The sequence below is a fragment of the Ursus americanus genome, chromosome 22 (genome assembly GCF_024610735.1).
Source record: "Ursus americanus isolate L20-20 chromosome 22, mUrsAme1.1.p, whole genome shotgun sequence".
Lineage (NCBI taxonomy): Eukaryota > Metazoa > Chordata > Mammalia > Carnivora > Ursidae > Ursus > Ursus americanus.
The window spans coordinates 11080494-11091717 of NC_142148.1; positions in this window are offsets into that span (position 1 = coordinate 11080494).

Here is an 11224-nt window from a genome sequence, read left to right on the forward strand (position 1 = left end):
TGCTCCAGTGCTGTTTAAGGAAAAGGTTATCCTTTTTCCAGTGAATTGTTTTTGCACATATTTGTGCGGGTCTCTTTCTGTGCCCTCTATTCTATCCCACTGACTGCATGTCTATCCCTCTGCCAATACCACACTGTCTTGATTGCCATAGCTGTGCAGTAACTCTTAACATTGGGTAGAATGGGTCCTCCCACTTTGTAGAAAAGTGTAAATCCTATTTTTAATTTATTGATAAGTGGTGTGGCAAAGCTCTGTTCTGCAACTTATTCATTAAAAAAGAGAATACTGAAACAGAGATGGCCAAAGGTCCACCCAGGATTCATGTTCTACCTCTAAAGTGCAGAGGTGTAGGAAAGTAGCTGCCCAGCCAGGGAACTACATTTCCCAGTTGGCTTTGCACCTGCGTGGAACCACGTGACTAGTTCTGGCCAATGGAATGTGAGGGGAAATGTTATGCATGTGTGTCACTCTGGGCTGATGGGTGCCTTCTCCATCTTGTCTCCTCTCTCTGACTGGATGTTGAGCCCCAGGGTAACCTTAGGAACTACTAGATCAGCCCCCATCAGTCAGGATACCTGAGTAACTAGGTGAAACAGAGCTCCTCCTTCCTGTGGCCATCCTGAGGACCAAAAATCTCTGCATTTATGAATGAAATGTCATCACACTCCTAAATTTTAAAGTTAAAGTAAACAACACAACTTATAAAATGTCCATCCATGTACAACTTAAAACCATTTCATACACCCCTGATGCATACACAGTTTGGGAAACATATATATATTATTAAAGATTTATATACTTATTCTTAGAGAATGTGCACACAAGCATGGTGGGGGTAAAGAGGGGGCAGAGGGAGAGAGAGAATCTCAAGCAGACTGTCCGCTGAGTGCAAAGCCCCGTGCTGGGCTCAATCTCATGACCCTGAGATCATGACCTGAGCCAAAATCAAGAGTCGGACACTCAACCGACTGAGCCAACCAGGCGCCCCAAGGGAAATAAATATTCTAAACCCTGTGCTAGATGTTAGTTCATAGTCCTTGTACAACTGGAAAAACAGAGGCCCAGTCAGGGAAGGGATGTACCCAAGGTCACATAGCAAATCCAGGACTGAGCCCAAATAATTCCACTAGTTAAGTATAACTGATTTCCATGAAACTTTGATTCCTTCTTTTAAAGGACAGACAAGTCTGAGCGTGTGTCAACCCAGACTCCAAGTGGACGGTTATAAAAACAAATCATAATTAATAATTCCTTGTGAGGCAGGTCAGAGAGCTTCCGGGGCAGGGTGGCGCCTCCAAGCGCTGTTTTTGGGCAGAAGTAATTTTAAGGCTTCCCGCTTTTCAGAGGGGTTCGGGGAACAATTTAAAATAAGCCTAATAAACATGGCTTATGCAGCTATGATCCCTGGAGTGAAGCTCTCACATCCAGAAGCTGCTCAGCCTTTATGATGTGTGGTTTGTCTGTGTGCTGAGGTTATAGGAAAAAAAAAGACCACGAGGGATTTATGGAGAGAAACAACATCAGCAACAAGAATTCCTTGTGGAACTGAGTGGGTCAGTTCTTTGCAGCTGTTGAACTAACTGGGTCAAAAGGCATCAGAGAGAGTAACTGTGGAGGAGGCAGGATGGGGCTCTGGTGACACTCGCAGACCCCAATACAAGCCCGTTCTGCTCTTGAACGGCTGTGAGTCCTCAGCCGTGGACTTTGCCACTCTGTGCCTTGGTTTCCCCATCTATGAAATGGGGATTATAAAGTACCTACCATCTAGGGGCTATTTGAAACTAAAGTGAGGTAATGTAAGTAAAGCTCTTCACGCAGGGCCTGGCACACAGTAGGCCCTCAACATAGGCTTGTCCTTGTAATATCATTACTGGAGAAATTACGTTTTGGGGATAAAGAACTGAGACATTCATACCCTGCGTTCTGGCGTCCGCAGCCCCGGCTTCATATTTGTAAACATACTGGTTCCTAGGACCCACCCCAGCAATCGTGCTGCAGAGGCCTGGGGGTGGGGGTGGGCACCGGTGAGGGCTCACCAGGTGACACTGACTGGCCGGTGTGAGAACCCCCGCCTCAGGCACAGTACCTTCTTGCATCTTGCGGTGGGGCTTAGTGCATTTACATCATAAAGTGACAAAACATTGGTCTGCTTTTTTCCATTTTTCACTCAGTGTGGTTTGTTTTTAAGCTCTAACCATGGGGGTGTGAGATGTCTTAGTTCACTGCTTCCAGTTGCTAATTTTTGCCTCCTCCACAGTTCCCTCAGCCCTCCCCCAGTGCAGACCCTCGCTTGCCCCCTCCCCCACCTTCCACGTAGGCCCTCATGACAAACCCTCTCCTTGAACGCCCCGACCCGAGGGAGTTTCCCTGAGACTTCATACTATCGGTAAGGTTTAACCCGGCTCCAACAACTGACTCTGAATCTCAGGGGTGTGCCCCAGCCTCCGAAGGTTGTCAAATGCTCTCCAAGTGATTTTGAGGAGATGTCATAAGGATTGAGACCGACTGGCTTAACCAAAATCTCCGTGGCGGAGATAGCAAGAAGCTTCAAGGGAAAGAAGAAATGCCAGGGAGCTGAAAACGTCACTTGAATCCCTCTGACTGTACACTTCTGATAACAGCCTGGCCCTTAGAGACACAGATGTGATGACCAGAGCTAGTTTCAGAGAGGCCAAGAGAGTAGAACTCAGGACTTTGTGACACCAACCTGCATGTGCTCAGCCCCCAAAATGTACCCCCGCCTTCAAGTTGCTCCCTCCTCAGTGGGGCAGGCAGGGGTATAAGACAGTAATTACAATCCACTATGATAAAGGCAAATATTAAAATGCATGGGAGCAATGGAGTGAAGTGGCTGGCTGATTTGGGGGGAGGGGCAGGGTGAAAGATGGGTTTTGAAGGATCAATAGGAGTCTGCTAGAAAAAGATCAGGGACTAGTAAACACCTGTAGCAGAGGCTGTTGGTGCCCACCCACATTCCCTAGATATTCACTCCTACTTGCTGCAAATTGCTATGACTCTGCTTGAGAGCTCTGGTCTGGCTGTGGCCATGTCCCAGAAAGTTGATGCCCTTGGACCTGGCCTTTAGTTGATGATTAATGAGGAGCCGGAAGACACATAGCCACTTTCCTCACCTCTTATTCGGAATAACTCTGTGGGTGTTTGTTCTACACTGGCTCCTAGAGCCCCCCAGTGGGTTTGGGGTCCAGTTGCCCACAGGCATGACTGGTTGGAAAACACATGTTTTATCTGTGTCTTCCCTGTCTCCCTAACCTACCTTGCTATTATGGGTGCTTCCTGGGATTACTTCCCAAATACACTCCTTGCTCTTGAATCCTGTCTCAAGGTCTATTTGGGGGAGAACTCAGACCAAGACATCCTCCTTGGTGGAAAAGACAGCTTATGCAAAGGCAGACAGAGGCAGGAAACCACATGATATGGGCAGAAAATTACTAATAGCTCAGGGCATGGGGTGAAATTAGGAGAAGAGGCTGAAGAAGCCAGAGACATAGGCAGGAAGCAGCCGCGTGGGCTCAGCCACCACACCCAGGTCCCAGACTTCTTCCATATTCTCTGCTCGGGCTGCGAGAACTGGGCTCCAGGGCAGGCAGGGCCACACGCTAATGGCGGAGGTTCCTCAAGGATGTCCTGGTGAGGTTGGCAGGCTTGAGGGTACCAAATTCTCCAATCATTGCTGCAGTGAGCCACTAGCTTTTGAGTTTATTTGACTAAGATCCAATTCTTCCCTGGACAAAGGCAACAGGGAAACTGACAAAAGGCCACTGTCTTTGATTGGCAGAGACAGGCAGGCTGGGTAATAGCTGCCCATCCAGTTTGGTTTCCAACCGGGAGTGCTAACTAGTCTTAGTTTCCTCCTCTGTGCAAGGGAGATTGTGACAGCAGCACCCTCACAGGACTGCTGCAACACCAAGCGAGGGCCCCTTCTCTCGTCCCCTGCCCTATGGGGACAACCTGGGGGACAAGAAGAAACACTGTCCCAGGTGGTCCGCAGAGAACCCAGAGCCAACTTCATATTATAGCTACCCACCACCTCCAAAACCGCAGTCTTTCCAGAAGACTCTGGGGTTTGCCCAGGTAGGAATCATCTCTGTGTCTTGGCCACAGTGCCCCCACCACACACCCCCATCATGCCCAGCTCCACTGTGGACCCCGAGAGCCCCAGGGCCCAACTTGACAGGTTAAGCCTCAAAATTAGGTTGCAGCAACTCACTTGCCAGCTGACTTGCCAGCAACTTCCTGCCCTGGGCTGTAGAGGAACTAGGCAGGGGAGGGAGAACAAAGACTTTTGTTTATCCAGCCTCAGAGGAAGGCAAGAAAGAGCGACTCCTGCCCAATCCTGTGGAAGCCCCCAGAGCTGCCTTCTCAGGATTAGAGCCAGGGGAGGCAAGTCAGAACAGCCAAGTGGGAGACCCAGAGCCCAGGGGTGAGAAGTAATGCTGGAAGAAATGTCCACCCATCCACGCATACACCCATCCATTCATCCATCCATCTGTCTGTTATCTATCTATCCGTCTATTCATCCATCCAACACCCATCATCCATTAGCCATCTATCCATCCATTCATCCAACCATCACCAATCCATCCACCCACCACCCATCCATCCATCTATCCATCTATCCATCACCCATCCATCCATCCATTAGCCATCTATCCATCCATTCATCCAACCATCACCAATCCATCCACCCACCACCCATCCATCCATCTATCCATCTATCTATCCATCACCCATCCATCCATCCATTAGCCATCTATACATCCATTCATCCAACCATCACCAATCCATCTACCCACCACCCATCCATCCATCTATCCATCTATCCATCTATCCATCACCCATCCATCCATCTATCCATCTATCCATCTATCCATCACCCATCCATCCATCTATCCATCACCCATCCATCCATCTATCCATCTATCCATCTATCCATCACCCATCCATCCATCTATCCATCCATCCATTCCACAAGCACATATTGAGCATTATGAGAGGTCAGGCCCTGGGTTGGGCACTGGGGAAAGAGCTGCAAATAAAGTCCCTGCTGTCAAGGGGCTGATATTCCAGGCAGGGAGATGGACAATAAACATTATACACATACTATAATGACAGAGAAGGTGAGAAGCACTAGGCAGAGAATAAATCGAGATAGGAAGAGTTAATGCAGAGCTACTGTCAATGGAGTTGTCAAGAAAAGCAAGAAAGAAGTGATGGACCATATCTGGTGGGGAAACAGCAAGTGCAGAGGCCCTAGGCAGGGATTGGGATTAGCATGTTGGAGCAACAGCCTAGAGGCCAGTCAAGCCTTTACGAAGGGAGGGATGTGGGTGGAGGGGAATAGAGGGATAAATCTGGATGGGCACTGGGAGCAGGGAGACCTAGCTCCAGCTCCAGCTCTGTGTAGTCAGGGAATGGTCCTTTCCCTCTCCAGACTTCGGAGTTCCCATCTATATAATGAAGGCCTAGGTAGGATCAACTTTTCTCATCTGTCATTTAAAAAAGATATCCTTCTTCTTGCCTTGCAAACTAGAGAAGCAGGATCTAGACTCTTCACCAAGGGTAAAGAACCCAGGCTCTAGAGTCAGGTATTGAATCTCTTTGAGACTCAGTGCTCCCAGTCATAAAATGGGAATAATAGCTTCTCATAGGCTCTTACCAGGAGCTGATGGGATGGTCCAGGGAAAGTGTCTATTCTGCGCACTTTCCCTAGATGCTGTTATAATTTGGTAAGACAGTGGTGGTGAATTTTGCTAACCCTCCAACTCAGAGACAAAGAGTGTGAGGCCCTCAGATGGCCCTCTGCAGTGCTGTTGGCCTTGGCTTGCAGGGCGAGGCTGCACAAGCCTAGGGGCTGGGTCTCCACTGCTAAGTTCAAATCAAAGGGAGATTGCTGGAGAGGAGTGTGGATAAAGCCCTACATGTAGCTCAGAGGCCTCCATCCTGGACAAGCAGCTTAGCACCAGCACAAAGCCCTACTTGGGGCAGGCAGCAGAGGTTCCCACCTGGCTCTACCATGTCTATGCTGTGGCCTTAGGCTGTCCTCCCTCTCTAGGCCTCAGTTTCCAAGTCAGAAGCATCGCTATCCCATTTGATCTGTTTCAACCTCAGGGCCTTTGCACTTGCTGAGTTGGCCACCTCTTTCCTCAGCTCAAATGTCACCTCAGAGAGGGTTTCGCCGACCACCCAATCCAACATAACCCATGTCCGCATTCATTCTTTGTCTCTATACCTGGTTTACCTATCTTCAGAATACTCCTTAAAACTCTCTGAAATTATCTGCTCATTTCTTTGTTTACTTCTTTTTTGCCTGACTCTTCCCACTATAGTGTCAGCTCCACAAGGATAGAGACTGCCCACTTTATCCACTGTATCTCCAGCAACTAGCACATAGCAGGTGCCCAGGAAATATTTGGTGAATGAATAGTGGGGATTTGATGATTCCTTTGTTTTTCTTTAAAAGTTTTCCCACTTAGGGATGCCTAGGTGGCTCAGTCGGTTAGGCGTCTGCCTTTGGCTTGGGTCGTGATCTCAGGGTCCTGGGATTGAGTCCTGCCTTGGGCTCCCTGCTCAGCAGGGAACCTGCTTCTCCCTCGCCCTCTGTCTGCTATTCCCCCTGCTTGTGCTCTCTCTCTCTCTCTGTGTGTCAAGCGAATAAATAAAATCTTTAAAAAAAATTTTTTCCCACTTAAAAATTAATTTCAATTACATGATTAACACATTAATTACACTCTCTAAAATTTTCTTTACTATTATAACTTACGGTTAAAATTCCCTTTGACCTCCATCCGGGATACTCCCCAGGGTGGCCATTTAACAGGTTTGGTTTGCATCCTTGCAGACTTATTTCTGTGCGTTTACACACCTAGAAATGCCTAACACTGTTATTGACATTGGGGGTGTCTGTGTGTAGGTATGCATGTGTGTGCATGCATATGTGTGTGTGCGTGTGTGTGGATAAATGGTGGATCAGACTGGCCTCAGAGTAGGAGTCAAAATAAACAACTCTGAGTAATTGGGATGGTTCAGTTTTATGTGTCAACCTAGTTAGGCTATGGTTGCTCGGTCATAGTTTAGGCTAGTGTTCAGTCAAAACACTAGTCTAAATGTTGCTGGTAAGGTGCTCTGTAGAGGTAATTAACGTTTATACTCAACTGACTTTAGATAAAGGAAATTACCAACAGTAATGTGGGTGAGCCTCATTCAAACATTTGACAGCCTCGAGAGCAAAAACTGAGGTTTCCTGGAGAAGGAATTCTGCCTCTAGAATCTAACCTAGAAATCCTGCCTGAGTTTGCAGCCTGCTGGCCCGCGCTACAAATTTCAGACCTGCCAGATTCCACAACCGCATGAGCCAGTTCCGTAATTCCTTCTTTGATTTTGTTTCCCTGGAGAACCCTGGCTGATAGAGTCATTTACACAGAGAAATAATCTACGAAAAGGAGTTTTGGGGGAAAAGGACAATCAATACAATAGACCAAAAGGGCAAAGATTTGAACATTTCACAAAAAGACTTAACAAATGACCAATAAAGAGGCAAAGGTGTTAACATCACTAATCATCAAAGAAATGCCAATTAAAGCCACAGTGGGACACCACTGTACACTCACTAGGATGGTTAAAATGAAAAGATGGAAAAATACCAAGAGCTGATGACGACTTGGAGCATCCAGAAGGAACACTTATGCATGACCGGGAGGAATGCAAAATGGTACAGGCACTTCAGAAAACAGGCAGTTTCCAATAAAGTGAGACATGCATTTACCCTGCAACCCAGCAACAGGTCTATACTCAATAGTAATGCAGACAGATGTTCACCAAAAGACATGCACAAGAATGTTCATAGCAGCCCTGTTCATAAAAAGCCCCTAACTAGAAAATAACCACATACCCCTCAGTAGGAGAGTGAATGGATGAACTGAGTCACATCCAGACAACGGAATATTGCCTAGCAATGAGACTGAATGATCTGCAACTGTATGCAACAACATAAATGGATCTCAAAGACATTAATATGAAGAGCTAGGGGCCAGACACAAACCCATACTGCTTTGATTCCACTTACGTTAAGTCCTAGAAGTAGACCCACCACCCTTGCTTACCCTCGGGGAAGTCATGACTGGAAGAAGACATCTCTGGTCCTACTGGACTGTCCCTGCTTCCAAGTCTGGGTGGGCATGCCTGATTAGGGGAACCTGGGTCATGAGACCATTCCCTAGATACAAGGGGGGCTGGGAAGAATGAGCATCTAGCAGGTTTAGCATCAGCGGTAGAGGTGGGTGGGCTCTGCCTCAAAAGATAGGGAGTCTTCAGACCAATGCAAGGTGTTTCACCCTTCCCCAGTCAATGGATATTTAGGTTGTTTCCAACAACCATCTTGGCACATACTCCTTGTGCCTGATGTTTCTCTAAGGGAGATGCCAAATGATGAAATTGCTGAGTTCTAGAATATATGACTTTATGGATTTACTGGATGTTGTAAAATTGTCTTCTTGAGAGACACTTTGTACTCCTCCCACCAGCAGTATATGAATGTGGCCATTTCCCCCACAGTCCCCTGAACACTTTACATGATCAAATCTTTTATTTTTGTTAGCCTGAGGAACTGAAAATGTTATCTAATAATTTTTTAAATTTGCATTTGCCTGATTACCATCAAGGCTGAATGTCTTGCATGTTTATTTGCCATGTATATTTCATTTTCTGTAAATTGCCTGTTCCCCTCCACCACCTCATTATTCTAGTGGATTGGGGTTTTTTCCTTATTGTTCTGCAGAGACTCTTTATATATTATGGAAATAAATCATTTGTCTACATTTATGTTGCAAATATTTTTACCCAGGTTGTCATTTGTCTTTTAACTTTGGAATGACCACATGCTGCTCCCCAAGGCTGACAACTTTTCTGAGTCTGGGAAATAGACGTTAAGGGGAAGGAGGTGGGGATAAAGAGGAAAGGGGATCTTTCTGCCCTTACCCCATTTTGTTCCCACTAGCCCTGAGTACATTTTGTAATATCTCCACCAGTCATCCTTTCATTTCCTTGTTCTTGTCACCAATAGGAAATAGTATTAGAGCCCTAGCCATAGGACTTCCTAACTGTCACTTTATGATTTTTTTCCCTAGCAAGGAGTTTATAGAACTTGGTGTAGAGAAGAGTCATTCCCAGGGCCCTTAGCATTCTCAGTGTCCCTGGTGGGGAGGCAGCCAGGCTGAGCATCACTCACAGGTGTCATTCATTTATTGACCTTATGAATAAAGGAATCAGATTCATCTCAGGAATTTGCAAACTGCTTCAGAAGCTGCCAATAGTGGACAAATGGGTAAATGGTGTCTAGGGCCTGTGGTGAGCAAATGGCCTGGAGGTGAATCTTGGCGATGATTGAAATTGTCCTTGAAAATCCTTTATGTTGCTCATAAAAGGGCAAGCGAACATGGTTTGGTGAATAGAAATACATATATAATGCACAAAGTCAGGGGTCGACAAACTATAGTCCTTGGGCCAAATCTTGCCCTCCACCTGTTTTTGTATATAAAGTTTTATTGGCATACCGCCACACCATTAGTTTCATATTATCTGTGGCTGCTTTCCAGCTACCACAGCCGAACTGAGCCGTTGCAACAGAGACCACATGGCCCACAAAGCCTAAAACATGTATTATCTGGACCTTTACAGAAAAAATTTACCAACCCCTGAACTAAGTAACAAAAAAGCCATAATCAAGTTAAAATTTTATAGTATTTTTAGATACATAGAGAGATTTAAAAAACGATTAAAATAATAATTGGCCAACCATGTATGGCTGAGTCTTCCTGAGTTAAATATTACTGCCTAGCTCAGTAATCTTAGCAAGTTACTTTATGCCTATCAACCTCAATTTTCTCATCTGTAAAATGGGGGCGATGACAGTACTGCCCTCACAAAGTTGTATGAGTATTAAGTGAGTAAAGAAGATTCTTACAACAGTGCCTGTCATGTAGTGAGTGCTATATAATTATTTGCTATTATTATCCTCATTGCTGCACACAGACAAGTCTAGATCGGTATTGTGACAGTGGTAACTCCCAGCTGTGTGACCAAGATCACATGGCTTCCTTTCCCTGGGCCTCAGTCTCCCCATTCATGAATGGGATCCTAATGGTTCCCATCACCTGGAATTGCTATAAGGGCTGTGCTTAACATAGCATCTGGCACACAGTAGGCATTCAATATATGTTTGCTATTATTGCCACTGTCCCCATTATTCTGACTTCCTTTCTGACCCCAAAGCCTCTGCACTGTCTGGAACTCAGCCCTCCTCCCACTGTCAAAGGCAGGTCATGACTCTGGACCCGCTGTGTACCAATACTGACTGTTCCACCCAGCGGTTGTTTATTTAACTGTCCTCTTAAGTAACTCCCCGGCCATCAAAGGGCTGTTTACAAGCCCCACAATTAGCCTTCCTGGAATAACAAATAAACAGAAACCTAATTAGGCGTGTTTCTCCTGGCTCAAGAGACAGTGATCTGAAGGCTTGGGCATAGCGGCCATCAGTTAAATAAACATTTGTGGGATGTATAGATGAATGATGTGGGACGGATGGATGGATGTGTGGATGAATGTATGGGTGGGTGGGTGAGTGGATGGATGGATGGATGGATGGATGGGTGGGTGGCAGTTAGTGGGATGTTGGAGAGAGAGGGTGATGAGAACTGAAGTTCTAGGCTCTTTCTGACCTCTGGGTCCTGCACTGTTCTTCACTGAGATGCTATGTCACCACCCAGTAGAAGGGACTCTGGCCTTGTGGTGTCAGAATAATCCTGGGTTTGAATTCAGCCTCTGCCACATCCTGGCTCTGTGAACCTGAGCAAATCCCACTACTCTCTGGGCCATAGTCTCCTCCTCTGCAAAGTGGATGTTGGTAATTGTTGCTCCATGGGGATGCTCCACAGGTTAATGGCTTAAGTACCAGGCCGTGGTCCCTGCTTCATATGTGTCAATCCCCTTTCAGAGGCTGTTGGTGGATGGCCCAGAACCTGCGTTCTGAGGATTCACCTGGATGGAGGAACTGAAGACCAGCCTGCGCTGGTGGCAGGAAGGGGCACTGACCCAGAGCCCAGGGCTGGCATCGCCTCCCTCCCCTGTTCCCCGGATTCCAGCCTCGGGGACCCCACTCTGTTCTCCAGATCTGGTGGCGAGTTTGCCATCCAGACTGCCTAGATCCAAA